Below are 21,943 nucleotides of genomic sequence, written 5' to 3'. Positions count from 1 at the left end.
TCATCTTCTGGGCTGAATTTCAGCCTTTTTGTCCAGCTACTTTGGATGGCCAAAGCAGATTAATTCCATTGGCATTCACTATGTTTGATGAAGCTGGGGGGCTTGGATTTGCTTATTGTTTTTCAGAGCCTGTAACTGATGCTTAAGATATTAGTGACCATTTTTTTTTTTTTTTTTTTTTAATTCTGCTTGGGACAAATTAATTTAATGTATCACACTTAGATGTTTTTGTGGTGGCTGACCGGCTGCCGGGCCCTGGCCTGGAGCCTGGAACATCAGGTGGGTACTTTGACGAGTGGAGTGGAATGAGGCACGGATGCGTATTGGTAACAAATAGATTGTTTACTTACGCCACTGATGTATGGGTGCAGGCAGAGTTGACTGGCTTAGAACAAACGTTGACTGGCAACGTTTGACTGGCAGTTAGAAACGTAGCAAAGACTCTCTTAAAAATGCGAGAGAAATGAGACGAAGTTTTCGTAATCGGCTTACTGTGGTACTGGGGTCGGGGGTACGTCGGGGAAGGTCGGTGACAGGGAGTCATTGGTGGGTGATCAGTCCGCCAAGTTTACTCCAAGGTGTATGCAGAGTTCTCCAACTTGGGCGGAAACTGCTTTTGCTTTTATATGGATAGCAAGCCAATTGCTAGTTGCCAAGTGGGAATAATTTGTAACCGGCCAATGAGTGGTGCTCGTGGTTGGCTAACGCGACCATTAAAGTGGCGGGAACTTTTTACTGCACTGGGGTCTTTCCACTGTGGTGGGAAATTCCACTGTGCCATAGGCGTTCAATTAATGGGTTCTGACATGCCCCCTTGCCGATGGCACAGTTGGAATTAGAGCATATGTAAGTAGGTTAAGTCGTCGTCTTGTTCGGGGGGGTTCATATGGCAAGCGGGTATATACAAAAGCAGAGAGCGAGATAAGTTTGTTCTTAATAAATTGCATAAAACAACAACCAACGCAAATGCAAATACTAACAAGGGGGAGTAACAAGGTAATAAGGGGCGTTAAGAGGTATACAAGCCATGCGGGCATGTCCCAACCAAACCAATTGAAGAGGCCAGATAGCCACCCTTCTCCGATACCTGAGATTTTGTTCGTATCAGTGGCGATTTTTCGAATTGCCTCAATTTGGTTATTTAAGGGGATTGAGACATTTGGAATAATAATACAACAGAAATTGTGGGATAGGTTGAGATACTGGCGTAGGCCTCCCTGTTGGAGAAGCATTGCATCTAGGGCAAGGCGATTTTGCATCGTCATACGAGACATTGCTTGTAGCTGCTGATCGAGTAAATTGAAGCTTTTGGTGGTATGGTTGGCAAGTAATTCTACTTGTTGTGCAATAGCTACTTGGGCTTTGCCTACACCTAATATTCCCCAGGAAAAAGAGCCTTCTAGTCCCCATTTAAAGAATTGGTTAACTCTTTCCTCCGAAAGGAGGGAACTCCAAATTGGCTCCCACTTGTGACAGCGGAGCAATGTCGGACTAGGAGGCTTAGAGGTTTTAGCATACAAAGGGGGACAAAGACACGGTGGTCAAAAGGCATTGTACTCCCGAAAGCGTGGCTGGGAGGGTCGTATATAAATGGCTGTCCGAACAAGCCCATAACATTCCTAAGGGAGCGGGGGTATATAATTGTGTGCAATCACCTGAAAATTGAAAGGCTTGTGCAGCTCGTGGGGGTGGACCAGATTGTTGTACTCCAAAATTAACACCGTGGCAGGCACTACTTATTATAGCTGCACGCAAAATAGGGTAATAGAACGAATACCAGGATTGGTTGTTGGATACATCAACAGCCAGGGATGTGTTCCAGGTGGTTAGAAGTGTGGGTTTGATAAGGGGGGGAAAGGGTAAAGTTCCTGGTGAGTTTGGAGAGGTTGGATGGCTTACAATTGGTACAAGGTGGGAGTGCAAGGTACCTTGAGGGTTTTATGGTCTGCGGGTCCCAGGTTAGAACGCTATCTGGTCTAGACTGATCTATGCCCTGGGGGTTGATTCCCCATGGGATAGCTGAGCATGGGTAAGGGCTTTGACCTCCCGTGCAGTTCCCTTCAGTTGTATTAAGGTGAGAGAAGGTGAACTTCTCCGGCCAACCGTATTTGAGGATGTATGAACCTCCTTGTTGCAAGGGTGTAGTTATATTGATAGAGGTGCATGGCTCTCTGGATCTAGTTTTGAACCAGGCGGTGACGTTTAAGGGGGTAAAGTAAGGGGTTAGAATCGGATCAGTGGCAGAGAAGGGAGGGTGTAAGCAAGTAAGGCCGTTCCGACTTGTGTGGTCACCTATAGCGTCGGCCCAGTATGACGAGAGTTAAAACAGTGTTAGGGTGTGAGGGGTCTCCTACATCTAGCGGAAAAGCTAACGGGATTAGGTTAGTCACGACAAGTCCGAGTATGAAGGTGTTGCCAAGTGTCATGGTGACGTCACATGTCGGGCTCCTGTGTCTGCGGTGGCGCTTTCTCTCTGGGCCGGGTCCCTTGTCGCTGCGTGTCTCAGGTTCTGGGCCTGCTAAAAGCAAAGAAAACTAAAAACAATAAAATTGTCTTTTGTACATCAACGGGTGTAATGTCATAGGGGTCAGAATAGTTCATAGATGCCCCCTTCGAGTAGTTGCTCGTTGGGGCAGTTTGCAGTGTTATCCGGAGTGCGTCACCAGCCGTGGGTGCCTCTGGGGCCCGGACCGGTTGGCGGGATCGGTCGAGGTTTCTTATTATATTGGAAGCCTAGTTTATGTGCCAGTTGTCGTTGTCCTGCATCTCTTAGGACGCGTAGCTGTTGCTTGGTAGGTGTGGAGTGGTTTAGGAGGAACCCGAACATGGCCCTTTCCTCTGATGTCCTGGTAGGTAGCGGGGTTTGCTTCCTGCGGTAGATGGCTATAGATGAGGAGAGGTCCGGCGTGTCTGTAGAGCGGGTTGAGTCTGCAGTTTTGCCCTGTCGTTCCTCCCTGCAATAAGGGGGCGGGCCCGTTGGGGGTGGTACTGCCCCAGGGGGTGGGACTATTTGCTGCATTCCTGTCCGGCCTTTCGTGGTCCTGCCTTCTTCCCCCTTCTTTTCCAGGCCTTCTGAGCACTTCCCCTCTTCCTCGGTGCCATTTTCTGGTGGGTGGCTCGGGGCTGTGCCGTGCTGCCACTTCCACAGCAGCTTTCCTGACTGTGGCCAGCTGGGTTTCTAAGTTCGCATTTTCACGTAGTAGGAGCGAAACTGTGCAGAACAGTACACCAATCATTTTCCCTTCGTTCCATTCGGAGTCTACCCACTCAGTTGTGGTGTGGCCCTCCGCTTCTAAGCTTTTACAAAGCTGGGCAAGCAGTTCATGGCTGTGCGACTGGGGTGTCAGGGCCGGACAGTTGAACTTGTTGGGGGGGTATCCCTTCCCTGCCCTCTTGTACGTGTCGAATGCGGCGGGCAAACTCTTGGGCGGGGGTCGGGTTCTCTGCGCCCTTCGCTTTTACCCACGCCAGGGACAGTGTTTCTAGCTTGTCCCGTGGTCTGTACATGACCACTTTTCTGCTCATAACACACCCGAAAGAGCTTGGGCCCAGTTGGGTGGCCCACTCCTTTCCAACTCCCTCTTCTCCTCTGAGGGAGAAGTAACTGGTGATCAAATTTGAACTCCTCCTGCCTGCCTGATGATAAGCAATGTGCGCCCATAGCTCATCCGAGTCGGACGTCAGGCGCTCCCCACTGTGCCATGGGCAGTGTATAACTAGTTCCAACTCCATCGCATCTTCCACAAATCCTGTTTGTGACGCCATGTGGTGGCTGACCGGCTGCCGGGCCCTGGCTGGGAGCCCGGAACATCAGGTGGGTACTTTGAGTGGAGTGGAATGAGGCACGGATGTGTATTGGTAACAAATAGATTGTTTACTTACGCCACTGATGTATAGGCACAGGCAGAGTTGACTGGCTTAGCTGCAGTTACAAACGTAGCAAAGACTCTCTTAAATGCGAGAGAAACGAGACGAAGTTTTCGTAATCGGCTTACTGTGGTACCGGGGTCGGGGGTACGTCAGGGAGGGTCGGTGACGGGGAGTCGTTGGAGGGTGCTCAGTCCACCAAGTTTACTCCGAGGTGTATGCGGAGTTCTCCAACTTGGGCGGAAACTGCTTTTACTTTTATATGGATAGCAAGCCAATTGCTAGTTGCCAAGTGGGAATAATTTGTAACCAGCCAATGGGTGGCGCTCGTGGTTGGCTAACACGACCATTAAAATGGCGGGAACTTCTTACTGCACCGGGGTTTTTCCACTGTGGCGGGAAATTCCACTGTGCCATACCCATTCAATTAATGGGTTCTGACAATTTTGAGTAATTTAATGGAGCTCAGATTTTGCATGAGAACTAACTGGACTCTCTAATGTTTGTGACTGTCTAATTATATCTGTCTACTATTTGGCCTTGAATAATTGTGGATCATGGTACTGTGCATGCTTTTGGCTTTCTCTTACTGAATATGCAGTCAAATTCCTTTCCCAAGTATATAGTTTTTGCTTGTGAGAATGGTCCTGGGTGTGAGATTTGTTTGAGGCAAATTTATAATCATAATTTGGTTGGCTACAGAGCACACACATTTAGTTTTTACTCTATTGAATTTGTTTAAAATTGGTTTTAGGCGAAAAACTCAGTCTTCCAGAGTAGTCTGGTGCAGTTACTTCTTATAGAGGTGTTACACATTGCTGTTTTGGTGAGCAGTTTGGCTAAATTAATGTTCACATTTAATTGGGGTGCCATGCTTGCTTTGTGCATAGTTAAACTATGATCATAGCCAGCTTTAGGGGCGGACAACATGGGCCAATGCCCAGGACACTGGTCAGAGGCATAGCACATGCACACATGAATGCACGCACATGTGTGAGCAGCCCATGCTCACAGGAGTGCTCTTCCTCCACCAAGCCAATCCCCATCACAGGCAGAAAGAGCGGTGTCCTGTCCAGCCCAGCCCAACCACTGTTCAAAAGGAGCCAGGCTGGGAGTGCGTGTAGCAGCAGCAGTGTCTGTCCAGTGCTCACCCACCTGCCTGGCTCATCATGCAGCTTTGCTTCCCTGCTGGATTGCACCCTATGTCCCTGCCTTCCTGCAGTAGTGTCACTGACTTGGAGGCGGGAGGGGGGAGCTTGTAGGGGCCAAAATACAAGTTTGCCTAGGGTGACATTTTCCTTAAAGCCAACTCTGGCTCTGCTCTTAAAATTGGAAGTTCACAGCTGACTTGCTGGGCCTGCAGAGCTCAGTGCTCTTTAGATACTTTAGTGCCATCACACCCATAAGATCTGCTTCATAGTATTTAATTGTATTGATCTTTACAGTACTGTGAAGAAGTGGTAGTATTCTTATTTTATAATTGGGGAGCTGACAGAGAGAGAGAGAGATTATGTCCACACCACTGTTGTGAAGGGGAATGTGAAGTTGAGCAGGATCCTGCAAGAGCAAAAAGCTCACCCTGAGGCCCATGCTAGTCACTGCTGAACAGTCAGAATAGAATGCAGATACAGAATTAAGCAGATCTCTGCCAGAATCCTTGTCTCCTGAGTGATCAGTGAACAGGACAGGGGGGGCTGACTGTTTTGAAGCTAGCTTCACTTGATCTATAAGTGCAGTGTAGATGGGCTGGAAGACTTGACAGGGTCACACAAGATGGCTGAGGTAGAGTAGGGAACTGACTTTAGAACTCTTGTATCTCACACTTGTGTTCTATTCCATGGCCCATCCTTTTTCTTTGCAGTCTGTGCTATAAATTAAACAATTATTGCTATGGAGAGAGAAACATGCTGTAAAGCCTGATGCTCAGTAAGGAGAGTATGCAAGCTAAAGGTACTTGACTTGGGACATCTGATGTTTTTGCACAGCTGGAACTGGAGAACAAGTGGCCTTTTCTGATCAGCACATTTGTTGTCTAACTTAATAAAGACCTTAATAATTCAGCCTGGTAATTTACAGCTCCTCTTACACTGTTTTTCTTCTAAGAACATGACAAGCCCTTGGGCTTCACGAAGTCTCCTGGAGGTTATCAGTGGCTTGCATTCTGGTTTTTCTTCACAATGGAGGGAGTACCAATAGTATACTGCTAATCACTGTGGAAATGTCTTTTCAGAAATAAATGCTAGAAGAAGCATTTAAAGGCTGGGCTAGACAGAGGCATGGATGAGCTAGGCAGCTGCCCAGGGCCTGGACAGAAAGGGGGCCTGAAAATGGTGAAAATAATTATTGCTATTATCATTATCTCTGGCAAAGGGGGGCCTGATACTAAAAGTTCATCCAGGGTGCCAGGAGTCTAGGTACAGTGCTGTTGAAAGGGGAGTTATGGGAAACCTTTGGCATGACTTCTGGCAAACCTTTATGATAGATTCTGTTCTCAAAGTCTCATGACTTTGACTTGCTCCAGTTTCCTTGGGATTACTCAACTCATGACTACCAAGCCCCTGAAGACAAAGATGGTGAGTCCTTGTCCTATGGAATGGTTCAATCCACTTCACAGCAAATGCAGAGAATTCTGTGGGTCTTGAGGAGATCTGCTTGGGGTGACATCCTGATCTCCTTGATTTTAGCGTGGCCAGGAACTGACCATTAATGAAAACCCTGTGGCAAAATTTGTAGCGTTAACTGGCCGTTTTAAGAACAGTTCCCATTTAAGGCTGGGTTCCACTGTGGAACACTTACCCCATTCTTATTTTAAATAAAGATTAAATCAGAAATCATGAGATGAGTCAAGCTTCCCTGGCTCTCTGTAGTTCTTGCAGTTTTTCCTCTGGGACTGGCATACTTTTCAGCTGACAGCCGTGTACTTGTTTAACTTGAAATGTTCCAGAAAATCATTAGAAGTCTGTTCAATACAAAATTCAAGGAAACTTAAGAAATTGCTGCAAAAGTGATAGCCTCCTCCTTTCCATCCTGATCATTCTGAGAACATTACTGGAGGGCAGGTCATTAGGGATTAAAAAAAGAGAAAAGAATGGCAGGTATTTTTAATATGCATATCACTGCTCTATTAATTTGAAGGAGTTGCCAAAATTTCTTCCATGTAACTCATGATAGTGATGAGGAAGATTTTGGAATCCAAGGGTAATATTAATATTCCTATATCATCTTAGTTCTGAAGGTGAAATTTCACCTGTATAGAGGCTGACTCTAGTTAATGAGATGCAGGATTTGGCATGATGTTAATAAGAAAGAGTGATTGGGAGAAATGTATGCGGTACTTCTGAAATGTTGCTGCAGGCCCCTTTTCTGTACATCTGGTGCATATTTTTAATCTTTCATTTTGCAGTGTAAGGTACTGGAGATGTGAGAGTCATCGGCAGTTAGTTCTCTTCATAAAGGAGAAGATGCTGAAAATCTAAGTAATTACAGACCCATTTCAAGTTTATTCTCTGCAGTTAAATTATTTCAATGCCTTTTTTATGGCCAAAAAGAACAAGTTTAGTTTACAAATATTTTATTACCTTTAGGGTAATTTGCCTTCATTATCTTCATTTTACAATTGTAGCATTATTAACAGTGACAAATGACTTCTGTAGTGATTTGCAATTCTGGATAAAGGTTTTACATGCTGTGTGTATAGGCATGCAGGGGATATTTACTGCTGACCTTTGATCTGATGGGTCCTGGCATGTTTTACTTGCAAAGGTATTCTCATGATTTACATTCAGACATTTTTGAAGGTGAAGCCTTTGTCTTGCTGTGAACAAGTCATTTATTTACTGAGTGAATTAATTTGGAAGTGTTCTACAATGAGGGACTGGGTATTGCAAAGCTGTATTCTGAGGTCAGCTAACATGTGACTGACTTTGATTATATCCTTATTCCTACACTTCTTCTTTGATCCTGGCAGTATAGGTGCATAGATGATGAGATATAGGCATGTACTGCTGCTGCTATCTTTTATCTGAATACAGTACTGGTGTAGTCTTAACATCTTGGGATTCCTTCAGTTCAGATTTTTATTGATCACTGACTACAGAGTCCATGAGTAAGAGTTTATAAAAGTATGCTCCAATAAAGAAGTCCAAGAGGAAGCTATGAAAGCTGCTCTTTCATGTACTGGCCTCTTAAAACCAACTCCATATTATACCTTACTTTTAACTTGTGCTCCTCACTTCTAATTCCATGTAGGTTGCTGCAGCTTCCATATTACTTGAAAACATGACTTTAAATATATTGGACCTGGGACCCACTTAGTACAGAAAGATGAATAGCTGGGGGATAGTCAGTGACTTGATTATAAGGACTTAATTCTCAGGATGCCCCAGTGCCAGTATAAGTTAGAAAAGCCTCTTACATATAATACATCCCAACTGTTCTTGGCCTAATATGCAGCATATGCAAAGTGGTTGGGACACAGTAATAGGTGTAGAAACTGGTTACACCACTGTATCCCAGCTGAGAGCTCTGTTTGCTTCATGAATTCTCAACTGTCCGTTTTTAAATGTTCATAGTAAAGCGGGTCAGTGTTGGTTTTGGACTAGTGGGAGATGGACTAGATGGACTGCATTTGTGGGAGTTGGACTACATGACCTTGAAGGTCCTTCCCAACCCTGTTATTCCATGATTATTGGAATATGAAATTCTAGAGTTTTTTTTTCTTCATTTTTCTTATTTAACTTAATAAAGATGAGAAAAATAAGGGTAAATATTACCAGATTTTTTTTCTGTAGTTAAAATGATAGGTTTTTGCTGAATCAGAGCTCAAAGGACTGGGGAGAAGTTTAGAGGTTGACTTTTCAGTTGGGATGGTGTTCGGATATAAATTTTGGCCCAAGATGAAGGTGGAGGAGTTGTTTGTTTTTCCTGGTGCCATTTGTTGACGACATTTGGAGTTTTCTAGTTTTGAAGTCAGTGGGAAAAGGATTAGGCACATAGAGGCTCTGAGGAAGTATTGCCTCACCTGCCTATCCCTTAGTAGACTGATTGTTGTATTAACTTCAGTCCGTTGAATTGGTGGGCCCTAGTTACAAACCACGCTTGTCATTCCTCTTTACTACGTAAGTGGAATAGTAGCAGAGCGGTGGGATTGACTGATAGGATAACACCTATGTCATATTGCACTTATGCTTTAAGATCATGAGGCCAATATAGATGTGAAATACCAAAGGTGAAGAGGGAGAGAGAATGAGGTAGTAAGTCTTTCCAATTTGCTGCTTCAAATAGCTGGAATAAGTTACTATCTAAATGGAACGTGTTCTAATTTTGAACAACTTAACACAGTTAGACTCCTTGCTTATTTGTTCCTATGAAATGCATACAGCTGTGTTTTACTTCTTTCTTCAGTATATTAAAGTAGGACTGGCTGGAGTTATTTTTTTGGATGCAGAACTATTTTGATGAAATTCTTATACTTTAATGCAAATGCAAGTTTGTTTTCACATAAGTGCTTTGAGCAGTGCTGGTAAGAAACATTGCCCTGAAAACATGCTGTATCCATTTCTTCTCCCACTCAGTGCATGTCACATATTTTTAAAAAAAAAAAAAAAAAGGGAGTCATGTATTCACTATCAAAGTGGGGTTGAGTGAGCTCAGCTCCACTTTCTTGAGTATGACTGAGCCTCAGCATAGTACTTGGCAGATGAGAATAAAAGGCTATGTGATAAATTTTTTTGTATTTGGTGTGCACAGCTTGGGAGCAAGTAGGTGGAATGAATTTTATCAGTGATGCTCCATCCAGTGCAGTATGATCAAACCCTTCTAGTCTTTGATATCTGCCCCCCACAACCCAATGAAGAAAAAAATAGAGTGTTGGTTATTTTCTTAAGACCAGATTTTATTCTACTTATTAGGTGCTTAGTAGGATTTAAGTGTAATTCTATTCCATGCTGTTCAAGACCCTGAAAATGCATGTTGTATCTACTTCTGTAACACACCATCATCTGACCCTGAAGGCTCGTTCACAAAGAAACAGTGAGAAGATGGACAGACTCACCTTCTGTATTAACAGTTTTTTAGTAACTTGAGCAGGGTACCTAGTGGGTAGAATAGAATCTGGCCTTAAATGTACTTTTTGCAGTTCTTAGTTTCTGGATTATCATTGTGTAATTCAGTTGCTCAGACTGGTATTTGTTTGTAAGGAAAATGTTCAAGTTTGTGGAGTTAGATTTTTTTTCAGTGGCAAAAAAGAAATTTCCAAAAATTTAGCAAATTAATCAGGAACAGAATCATAGAAAAATACAATCATAGAAAATTAGGGTTGGAAGGGACCTCAGGATGTCATCTAGTCCAACGACCTGCTCAAAGCAGGACCATCCCCAACTATATCAGTCCAACCAAGGCTTTGTCTGGCTAGGTCTTAAAAATTTCCAGGGATGGAGATTCTACAACCTAGCTGGGTAACCTGCTCCAGTGTTTTACTACCCTCCTAGTGAGAGTTTTTTCCTAATATCTAACAAACTTCCCTTGCTGCAACTTGAGACCATTGCTCTTTGTTCTGTCATCTGCCACCTCTGAGAACAGTCTAGCTCCATTCTCTTTTGAACTCCGCTTCAGGTAGTTGAAGGTTGCTCTTAAATCCTGCCTCAGTCTTCTCTCTTCTCTAGACTAAATAAGCCCAGGTCTGTCAGCCTCTCCTCAGAAGTCACATGCCCCACCCCCCCAACTGTTTTTGTTGTCCTCTGCTGGACTCTCTCCAATTTGTCCGCATCCTTTCTGTAGGAGGGGACCCAAAACTAGACACAGTACTCCAGATGTGGCCTCACTAGTGCTGAATAGAGGGGAATAATCACTTCCCTTGTTCTATTGGCAATGTTCCTACCAATACAGCCCAGCAATGCTGTTAGCTTTGGCAATGAGGGCATATTGTTGCCTCATATTCAGTTTATTGTCCACTATAACCCCCAGGTACTTTTATGCAGAGCTGCTGTCTAGTCAGTCAGTCCCCAGTCTGCATGGGTGTATGGGATTGTTGGGTCCTAAGTGCAAGACTATGTACTTGTCCTTATTGATCTCATGAGATTTGTTTTGGTCCAATCCTCCAATATGTTTAGGTCTCTCTGGGTGCATCTACACATGCCTCTTATAAGTGGGCTTAGCCTAAAATTGGCATTTTAAGGTGCATTAAGGGTATGCCCTTAATGCACCTTAAAAATAGCAAATTAAGGCTATGTGATCCTGAATGTGATACCCGCATAAAGCAGATATCAAATTTAGGCATGAATAGCTAAGTCGCATTAGTGCACATGTAGACTTGCTAATGCACATTAATGCAGTGTGCATCAATGGACACAAACTGCGTTAATGTGCATTAGTGCATCTGCACATGTGCTAATGCAACTTGGCTGTTTGATACTTCTGGCCTAGAACATGAACAAAAGTTTTCAGGATTGGGATGTGACCAGATCATGAGGAATCCTTGAGCTTTACACTCAGTATTGACACCTAAATTTAATGCACCTTAATGTGCATTAGTATATCCATGTGTAAATGTGCGCCTAAATCACCTTAATGTGCCTTAAGCAAAGGCACATTACATTTAGGTGCATGCAAATACACATGTAGACATGCCTTCTGAATCCTAATCCTACCCTCAAATGTATCCAATACTCATACTGAGAGAGAACATTTTCACATTTGGTGAAATATGCACAGATAGGTTCAATACTGAGTGTAAAGCTCATGGATTCCCCATGATGTGTCACATCCCAATCCTGCAAACTTTTGTTTATGTTCTAGGCCAGAAGTATCAAACATGGCTGCTATCCAAGTAGAGCAGCTTCATGGGCTGGATCTAGCCCACTGGACAATTGGCATGGTACAGGAGAGTGGCCCACTGCAGAATGGCAACTGGTGATAGGAGAGCCCTGGTCACCTTCTGGCTACTTCACTGGTCAGCACAGCTGCAGGCCATTGCCATGGATGCCTTGCTGGACCTCTAGCCACAGCAGAGAACACACAGCAATGGCAACTCTGGATCTGGCCTGGGTCATGCAACAGGGGCTGGAGCCATTTCTACATTCTCCAGCCTGGAGCTGTTGACAGGTGTGACAGTTTCCTTGTCCTCTGATTTGGATTTGCTGCTGCCACTGCCAAGTCTCGCTGGCCACCAAAAAGGCCCACATCCAGATCCAACTGTTAGGATCTACCAGGCTGTGGTACCAGTCACTTTAGATACCATAGGCAGGCTGGAGCCACATCAGGTATCTGTTCATAATCTACCTGAAGAGACTCTGTGGGAAACAGATTCACAGTACAGACTGGATCTCCCCAGAATCAGAGGGAGCAGATACTAGGAAACTACTGATTCATGACAAGTATAAAACTCAAGTAAAGAGTGGAATGCCAGGGAACACGACAATTGTTGACCCACAAGATGTGTAAAGCAAGGTGCAGCTGTGATCAAGTGAGTCAAATAATGTCTTGGTTCAGCCGCAGTAAAATTTAAAGGTCTGAGACCCAGATGACTACAGCATGGTCTCTTGTGTGGCCCAAGCAACAACATCTTTGGTTGGTGTTAGGCAGGGTGTAAGGGAGACGGAGCCCTGAGCAGGAAGGACAAACGGACTGACTGAAGGAAGGTACCAGGAGGGATGGGATAATCCATCTTCCTCCCCATCAAAAATACATTTTCTAGCAAAGATGTGGCAGGCAAGAGTGCCCCCTGGGATGGCCAAGTACATTAACAAGCTTGTTTTTCCCTTAAAGCAATGGCGAAGCCAGATGAGCCAAATGCACATGGAGCCAAATCCACATGGAGTCGACACACTGGTGAAAGGCATGGAAAATTACAGCAGTCCTCTATCACAGTGGTATTTCACATGAACAATTCCTTGGATAAGATCACAAATTTACATATTCTTGTATTTGGTTCTATAATATTACTCAGCAAAATTCCAAGCTGGGAGGTTTCAAAGATGGGCTGTGATGTGGTTGAATACGCTTTGACAAACCATTAAATCAATCCCTCTGTTTGGACTGGAATCCCTTGGAATTTAAGAAGAAGTTTTATATTTATAGGAAGTTATTGGCCCTCTCTTGCTATCTTGTCACAACAAAGGAAATGTAAAGAAGAGCAACTTTGAAATCTATATAATTAATATTAAAGGGATGCTCTCACAGCTGACAGATAGTGACTTTACTCACAGCATTCTAATTCTGCTATGTAAAAATGTTCTTACTCAACAGATCTGCTGCTTTTGTGCATCCCAAGTCATCATATTTGCTGACTTCAGTCACAGAAAGAAGTTTTAAGTTACTTTTTTATTTCCATCAGTGCTGCAGAGCCTGTATAGCCCTGACAATGTAAGATGGCTCTGGAAGACTTGGGGCTTGCATCAAATTTCTCCAGAGTTACCTTAATGCAACCACACAAGACACTGGAAGTTCTACAAGTGTTCAATTATTGGGGGCAGCATTTGGCCTGCTGAGTAGCCAGGGAGAAGCCAACTTGGTCAGTTGGCATCTGTAGTGGGTCTGGTACAGTTCAATGTCTTGAGGAAAGCAAATGACTGAATACTTAGTACATTTGCAGAAGTCACCAAACTGGCTGGGATAGCAAACACTTTACAGACCAGGATTAGAATTCAAAATTACCTTGTTAATTTGGAGCAATGGTTTGAAATCAATCGGAATAAATTCAGTAAAGAAAGATGCAAAGAATAGGATTTAGGACAGAGCAATCAAATGAAAAAAATAGCAATGGGGTAACAACTGACCAGTCTGAAGTATTGCAGAAAAGGAAGAAGGGTCATATTGAGCCATAAACTAAAAATGAGTCAACAGTGTGCTCTTCTTGCAAAGAGTCAATGGCATCTTGTGTTGGATTAATAGTAGCGTCATATGCAAACCACAGGCAGTGACTCAGCCTCTCTACTCAGTACTGGTGAGGCCTCACTTAAAGTACTGTGTCCAGTTTGGGGCACCACTGCTGGATTCTTTCTAATTTGTCTTCCCTGAAGCAATTTTCATCTGAATCAGGCAAGAAATGACAAAGCAGGCATTTTCATGATTCCCTGTTATGGCCTATAGGCGAAACATTGAAACAGCGAAATAGTTTTGATGAAACTGGTGTTTTGATAGTGTTTTACACAACCCTACTAATTAGGCATCTCACTGAGATGCACCCAGAGTGAAGGTTGTTTAGGTGGTGATAATGCTTCCTGGCTTTGGGTCCAAGCTATTTAAAATCATAATGTTAATGCAGGCTTTTTTGATTGCTCCAGTTTTTGTCTTCAATTTTAATATTCACTTAAGTTTTGTTGGGTTCTTGTTTTTTTGCCTCCCTTGAAATCACGGTGCCTAATTTCAGTCTTAATTTGGGGTTTTTTTCTGTTTTGCTTGGGAGTTGCTTTGTATTTTAAACAGATCTTATAAGAAGTCCCTTGACCCTTTGATATCAATAATGATTTAAAAAAAATATGTATTGGTGGTCTGGCTCAATCTATGATTTTATGATGTGGTATTTAATCAATAAGGTCAAGTCAGTTAAGAAAGCACAATGGGGCTAGCATTACCATGAGGAAGCTGATGTGTGTCTAAGCGGCTTACAGCTGCTAGGATCCTAAGATGTCTGCAACAGAGTTGTTTTGTGAGCATGCTGGGGTTTGGAAGCTCCCTTGAGGATTGAAGGTTAACCCAAATTCTTGGAGGGAACTCATTATGATTATCAGAGTAAGGCTTTCAAATATGGTGCACATGCAAGGTAAAGACACAGGAATCAAAACGTAAAGGAAGAAGAACTCAAATGTACTCCTGAAAAGAAATGCATTTGGGTAGTATGTGGGAGCTGTCTTGTGACTTCTGAATGTTTGGGGTGGGCAGCAGTGGGGTTCATATGGATTGGAGGGTGGTGCAGCTAGTAAATGATGTCCTGATCCTGCAAGCAACTTCAAGCAGGTGCACAGGTGCACCCAAGTGGAGTCCATTGTGAAATTAGCACCCACCATCACACACAATCATAAAACAGATTTAAATTACACTTTTTATTTATTAATTTATTTTTTTTTTTACTCCATGTGTACTATGCTGAGTGGAACTGGGGAAAGTGGAGTTGGATTGCAGGAGGGATCCCACTTGCACTGTGATAGCTAGTGCTGAGGAAAGAAATCTGAGCCACAAAATGGCAGCGTCTCAACACCTGGCCTCTCAGCATGATTAATCAAGTTCTGCTTCCTGCAGCTCTGCCTATGGCATTGCTTATTGCTAATGAAACATGATGGCAGCAGTAATCTGTAAGAAGCTCTGGTATGTGGCACCCAAGAGTCTGAAACACTGTTAAGTAAGGAAACTTAAAAAAAAAAAATAACTAAACAAAGCGAACTGTTGGGAAGTGCCATAGTGTTTGAGTTGCTTTAAAAAAGTGCTCTGCAACCTTGTTTATTCCCTGTGCAATTGCATAGGTTATGAACCTTTTCTGGCCTCCTGGATCCCAGCTTTCATCTTGACCATTAGAGAGAAATGTTCACTCTTATAGAACGTGTATGCAGCAATATTAGGCCGCAGGAGGGTGATTTAAAGGATAGAGTGAGAACCTTAACTCGGGATTTCTTTGCTCTTGTCAGCCTGTCACTACCTTTAAGTTATTTTTATGTCATTTTTATGTACTTTATTACGAGCAATAGCATTCAGTTTAATGTAGGGTGACCAGATGCCCCAGCTTGACTTGAACAGTCTTGATTCTTAATTAAATGTCCTCTATGTGTCCTCTCTTTTCCTTGCTCGTTTCTCAAAGCCAAGGAATTTAATGCAGTTTTCACTTTCCTCTTATTAGCAAACATTGGTTCATATCTGATTTTATAGTTTTATTATACAGTCAGCTGTACAATTTAAAATTACATTATCAAGCTTCCTTAAATAGTGTGGCTTTCAATATGCACTCCCTTTTTCAGAAGTGTATCTCTAATGCTTGTGTTATTACACAGCAATAATATACAACTTTATATTTTATAATCATTAACTGTAAAATATAAGACAGTAAAAGTTTGTAATTTACAAGGCTATAAACAGCATCCATGTATCTTATTGGTTTAAAAAAATGTATTGGTTCAGTTTCACATGCATATATCATTTTGAGATGGAATCTATTAGATTCTGAATATGTACAACATATTGGTTCCATTAACACACGACATTGTCACGTCTTTGAGTGAGAACATTTAAAAAAAAAAAAAAAAAAAGCATGGACTCTGTTAACTGCAACAGATGTTTTCTAAATATGCCAAATCAGAGAAGCTCAGCAGTCATGAAATGGCACTAGAAACAGGCCAAAATCCTGCAAATAAGTATTGTTGTGCTTACTTTGTGCATATAGAATAGTCTTGTTGATTTTAATGGGTCTGTACATGTAGCTAATATTAGGTATATGTCCCAGAGTGGGCCATAAAGCACTCCTGGTAATAAATTGGATTGCTAACATGCACAGGTCATATTTGTTCATATCTTGAACTTGCATAGTGAACATAGATCATTCTAAACCCTTAACCATACTGAAGTTCAGTGCACATAGGTTGCTTGTACCATTTTTAGACTGATCTAAGATAGACCTCATGTAAGGTACTCTCAATTGAGATTGAATCAGGTTAGCTTAATATATCAAACTTCTGTACTGTTCCCCTCTTCCCTTAATTAGATCACTGTCCTCTGGCACCTCAACCTGCTTTGTGGTGTCCCTACCACCCTCACAGGGAGCTGTACTAGCACTCAGCCTGTGCTTGCTATTCAGCTGTTCTGACCAAGCATCCAGCTGTCTCAGTGCCAAGTAAACACAGCCCCTTTCCCCAGCCTCAACCTGAATCCCAACCTGAACTCCAGCCCCCAGCCACTTGACACCTACAGGCAGGCAATGGAGGAAAGATCTGTGTCCTCTGCACAAGTCTCAGGACCTTGGGCTGTTCTCCTATACTACCAACCCCCTGTTAAGAAGCATCTCATGGTGAACACAAAAACCCCAACACTAAGCTCAGGAGAACACCCACGCTCAGGAACAGACCCTTGGATCCCAGCTTTGGCAACTGAACACCCAGCCTGGGATCCCCATGCTCATGTGCTTGGGCACAGCCCAATAGACCATGACCCTGGCACCCGCACAACACATTTTGGAGGCCAGAGCCAGGCACCCTGCCACTCAGCACCCAGTATAGATACCCAAACCTTCCAAGCAGGAGCTGATATGGGCAGTTTGCCTTTGGTGGGTCAGGGTTTCAGAGGGGCAGAAAATCAGGACTGTGCCTGCACAGAGGTGTAATCTCTGCGATTCAGCCACTGCTGGCTGGGACCTGGGACATGTGCACTCTGGAGTACTAGGACAGGGGGCAAGTACTGAGCATCCAAGCTGGGGTGGTAAGCAGGCCTGGAAACTTCAGAAGCAGGAGGGGCATGGTCAGCTGCCTCAGTGTTGCAGGTGGAGATCATTGGAAATTTCCAAGCTGGGGTGTGGGGCAATGCCAGCATCATGGGGGGGCATCTACTGGAAACCCCTGGAAAATCTGAGGTTGTGGGAGTGGACTGGACAGTGGAGTCCCAGTCACTCTTCAGTAGGGTCCGCACCCAGCAGGAGTGAGAGGAAGAGCCACATGGTGAGCCCCATACCTATGCATACCCAATGTTCCACCCATCCATTCATCTCCTTGCAGCCAGACCCTGATGAACCTGAGAATGCTGAGACCCTACAGGTACCAGGAGGAAGACTGGCCTCCTCCAATACCCAACCTCAGTCATGCAGCTGGAGCCACAGGGAGATGAGGGATCCTCTTGCTGTCTGGGGTGAGCAGGAGACCCAGGACCAGGTCCACAAAGTGCACTGCAACAGGGACATGTTCAAGTGTGTTGCCCAACAGATGCAAGCACATGGTCACAGCTGGGTCTGGATGCAGTGCTGGGCCATGATGAAGTGGATGAAGATTCAGTACAAGTGTGGTCATGGTGCCAATGAAAAGTCCGGGGGCAAGGGGCCGAACATGCCCTTTTATGAGGAGCTGTCTTTCTTCCTCACCACATACAGGGCCCTCACCGCTGTACACATGTACAGCACCACTGGGGAAGGGGAAGAGTTGCTGGCAGGGACTGCACCACAGGAGGAAGTGCAGGAAATCTCTGGTATGATGGGCCAGCTAGGTGCCTAGGAGTCACAGGGCACAAGATCTGTTGCTGGCTGTAGTTTCTGAGGACTCTGGACATGAAGCCCTTTAGCCCTGTTTATCCAAGTAACACTCATCTGCTCCCCAGATGAGTGCTACTCATCCAGTTGTCAGGGATCTGTAGCTCTGGACTCTGCTGGTATGTGAGGTTGGTGCTCCCAACTTGGGTGGCAGGGGGGAAGTGGGTCCCTCTTCCCAGACTCCCTGTGCTGTGCTTACTCAGTCATGCAGCACCTGCTCAGGCAATAGTTAAAGTGCCTCTTTCAACAGCCCCTGTAGGGCTTCATGAGCCAGGGCAGGAGAGGGTAAGCCAAGTTCCCAATGTTGAAGGGAGGGATGAAGACAGTGCTATTGACAAAACCGGAGACTTATGGAGTGTAGTGCCTGTTTTTCATCATCTCAGGGAGGTGTAGTTGCAGAAGACATGGGCACCATGGGCACTGCCTGCCTATGTGGCAACGGTGTGGGTGAAGCAGCCTGGGTGGTTGATGATGCCCTGCAGGATGATGGAGAAGAAGCCCTTCTGGTTGCTGAATGTCTGGGTGCCTTGGGTGGGCAGAGAATGGGGATTTGGTGCCATCTATGGCCTCCACACAATTGGGGAAGCCCATGTGGTGACTGCCTCCTGCAGGTTGATGAGGCAGATGAAGCATTTGGCCCGGATGTTTTAGGTGACTAGTCACACCTCCCAGATGGCCTCTCCAGCCATAGACTTGCCCACTCCAAATTGCATAGTCGAGATTGCTAGGGGTGGCCAGCTTCATGATGGCAATGGCCACCTGCTTCTCTTGGTACATGATGTGGGGGGCCAGCTGGGCAAAGATGTCCATAAAGGTGGCCTGGCACATGCAGAAACCCCGGACCCACTGTTTGTCATTCCAGGTGTCCAGGATGATCCCCTCCCACCAGTCGCTGCTGGTGAGCTCTAGCTTTGGGCCTGTGCCAATAGTCTGGAGGTGGTACCTGAGCACCCTAACATCCATGACATCCTGGGTGGCTTCTTCCTTGTTGGCCACTTGGAAGTTGGTGTCCCAGTTGCTTGGCAGGCACAGGGTGCAATAGCTGGCACTGCACAGGATGTCCAGCTTCTGGCTTGGGGGCAGGAAGCTGCAATCCATGGCAACCAGCTGCTGGGTCATATCCAGATAGCTATGCAGTATGTCCTACAGCCTCTAGCAAGAGTTGCACAGGGTGATAAGCAGGACATGCCACAGATCCTGGGTCTCTGTGCTTGGGTGCAGGCGGTGGGGTGCCATGGCAGGGTGTGAGCAGGCTGGGACATGGATGCACGTGCAATTAACAAGGGAGGGCACTCACTCCGCAGTTCTTCTGGAAGCCTCTGGGTGGGGGACAAAGGAGGGTCCATAATGAGGTGATGGGAGATTTGGGACGGACATAGTTTCATGTGCCCAGAAGCCAATTAGTGGTGTGCCAGGTGCTTGGCTGCATTCCACAGTCTCTGACACCTTGGGGAGCCAGCAAGGCATGCTGGAAAGCATAGTACCCTCATCTGCAGGCCTTGGATAGCACAGGTTGCCTGTGGACCCTCTTCCTCCCCCTCCTCCCCCACCAAGGGTGACCATGCATACTATTTGCTCCTGATCTAAGTTAGTTTGCATAGAGAAAATGGCATGCCCTAGATCTATTGGTCCCTCCATCACCTCTGGATATGGCCAGAGTTTCTGAGGTGGGATGGAAGGAAGATAACAGATAGAAAGTGGTGGGGGAACCCTGTAGGGCCACCTAAGCTTTAACTAATGCATGGAAATATCCAGATTTACAGCAGTTGCATCTGGGCTCTGTATTTTAAAAAATCAAGGGAAGGAATAAGAACTGTTGGCATAATGCTACCCTGAGGTCACTTGTTGGCAGTGGCATGGGCGTGGGCTTATTTATAGGCTATTTTTGCTATTTTTGCTTTACATTAAAGGAATAGAGTTATCCTGAGCATTGCTAGAACATCAGCAGCGTTGTGTTCAGTAGTACAATATCAGGATCATTCTTTAGAGAACTAAGGTTAAAAGGTTCTGACTCATTCACACATGATGCATATATGCTTCCATTAAAAAAAAATCAGAGAAATGGACATTTAAATGTTTTTTTTAATAATTCAAAAACAGAGTAGAATTTTTTTAATATATAAAGTGACACACATTGAATCAGTAGATATAAAAAATGACTAATTTAGGAATTCAGAACAACATTATTGTGGGCAAACAGCCTCTTGCTACCTTTTTTTCCCCTAACTACAAGTAGAGATGCTTACTTGAAGGGTGATTATCATGCTAATTATCTGTCAGAAAGACTGGAAGCAATGGAGGTATGTATTTCGGTAGGAGAGCACCGGAACAGTGGAGAAGGGTGTGTGTAGATAGCAAGGAAAGACTTTCAGTAAGGAAAAGAAAATGAAAAATTGTGATTTCACTCGGTTTGTTTTGTTGTCAATCCTGGGAATTTGTTATGAGTTTGAAAAAGGTCTGACATCTGACTAGCAAAGTTTTGAGAGAATTATTGATCGTAAAGCATTCTCGGGAAGATATACCAACTTTCAAATACCCATAGCAGTTCAAATAAAAATATTCTGGAATGAGCAATTGTATATTCACATGATTAAAAATACATCAGTTCTTGGTTATTTCCATTTTTGGAAACTATGGTATTTCTACCAGCAAGAAGCTGTATATATTAGGGCAGTGTAATTGATTGGACACATTTATCTTAGCCAGCATAGTTCATTTCAAACCTTTTTATTGTCCAGCAAAGCAACAGTGTTATAATGTATTTTTTATTTGCAGCATTTGAAAATGTGGGACACAGTGCCATTCAAAACAATAGTGCCATTAATTTTACTGAGTAGGTCCTCACCACTAATGTATTGCATCATTATCATTAGCTTTGGTGTCATTATCACATTTAACTTAATTAGTATGGAAGCTCTAAAAAGGATGTTTCATAGGAGGAATTTTGCAAATGCATCCTTGATTTCTAATAAATAAAGCAGGAGTCTAATGCATAGTGAAGAATGTATAAAATAGCTGTTAGGGTAGCATACAGGGAAAAAAGTGATGTACACTTCTGTTCCAGGAAAGAAGCTGGAAGGAGATTGATAGACAAGCATGCATACCAGCTACTTATCATGAATATATTACAGTATGACATTATCTCGTCAAATGTGATATGGAGGAGAAGCATGGCTTCAGGAAGATGGGTGACTTAGGCGCTGTGGAGTATGTGTCTGTGAGACTCAGATGCCTCTGTTTCCCATGTACTGAACCTTTCTAAGAACTTTGCCTTTCTAAGAACTGTGCAAAGACAGCAGCCATTTTTTCCCCTGAATTGCTGCAGTGCCTAGAGAGGGGATGCTTGCACTGTTTTTTCTTATTGGTTTTCCTTAATCTCAGTGACTCATCTATAGCTATGGAAAAGATAAAAGGCTTCAATTCAGCATGTCAGCCTTCCTTTTCAATCAATATATTCACTACACCCTTCCTCCCCCTTCTCCAGTTTTCAAATGACAGCTCAGAGCTCCAGGAAGAGTAGTTGCATCTGAGTTGCACACACATCTGCTTGTGACATACTTAGCATGCCGTCTCCCATTACAAAAACACACAGATGAACTATCCAATGAGCAATTACAAAGCTGGCCAAAGACTGGAATTGAAGTCAGTTTACACAGCTGACCAGGCATATGTCTCTCTGTCCCTAATATCCTTACTTGTGCTAAAGCAGTCAGAAGAGGTCAAAGGTTCACAAATACCTAGCAGGATGAAAGCACACCATCCTGTGACTCACCTCCCCAAATCACCAGGTACCCATGTTCATCTGGATGCACTTCTTAGGGATGCAGTTCAAGCTACTGGCTCTGGAGCTGTAACAAGATGCCT

The 21,943-nt window shown here is 44.1% G+C and overlaps 1 long non-coding RNA gene across 5 annotated transcripts in view; it reads left to right on the top strand.

Annotated features, from left to right (window-relative positions):
• The window catches only part of LOC109280329 (uncharacterized), a 59,719-nt gene that overhangs the window by 22,207 nt on the left and 15,569 nt on the right, over positions 1-21,943 (top strand). Inside the window, exon 4 of one of the 5 annotated variants that reach the window (XR_009459024.1) lies at positions 17,556-20,542. The exons of 3 other annotated variants lie outside the window; for them this stretch is intronic. This is a non-coding gene — a long non-coding RNA (uncharacterized LOC109280329). Of the gene's footprint in view, positions 1-12,630; positions 16,649-17,555; positions 20,543-21,943 lie in introns of those variants that run through there. One more of the 5 variants, XR_002086611.2, reaches the window with a different exon arrangement.

This window comes from Alligator mississippiensis, chromosome 1 (genome assembly GCF_030867095.1).
Source record: "Alligator mississippiensis isolate rAllMis1 chromosome 1, rAllMis1, whole genome shotgun sequence".
NCBI lineage: Eukaryota > Metazoa > Chordata > Crocodylia > Alligatoridae > Alligator > Alligator mississippiensis.
The sequence above is the reverse complement of the archived record's forward strand: the minus strand, read 5'-3'. Positions and strand labels throughout refer to the sequence as shown.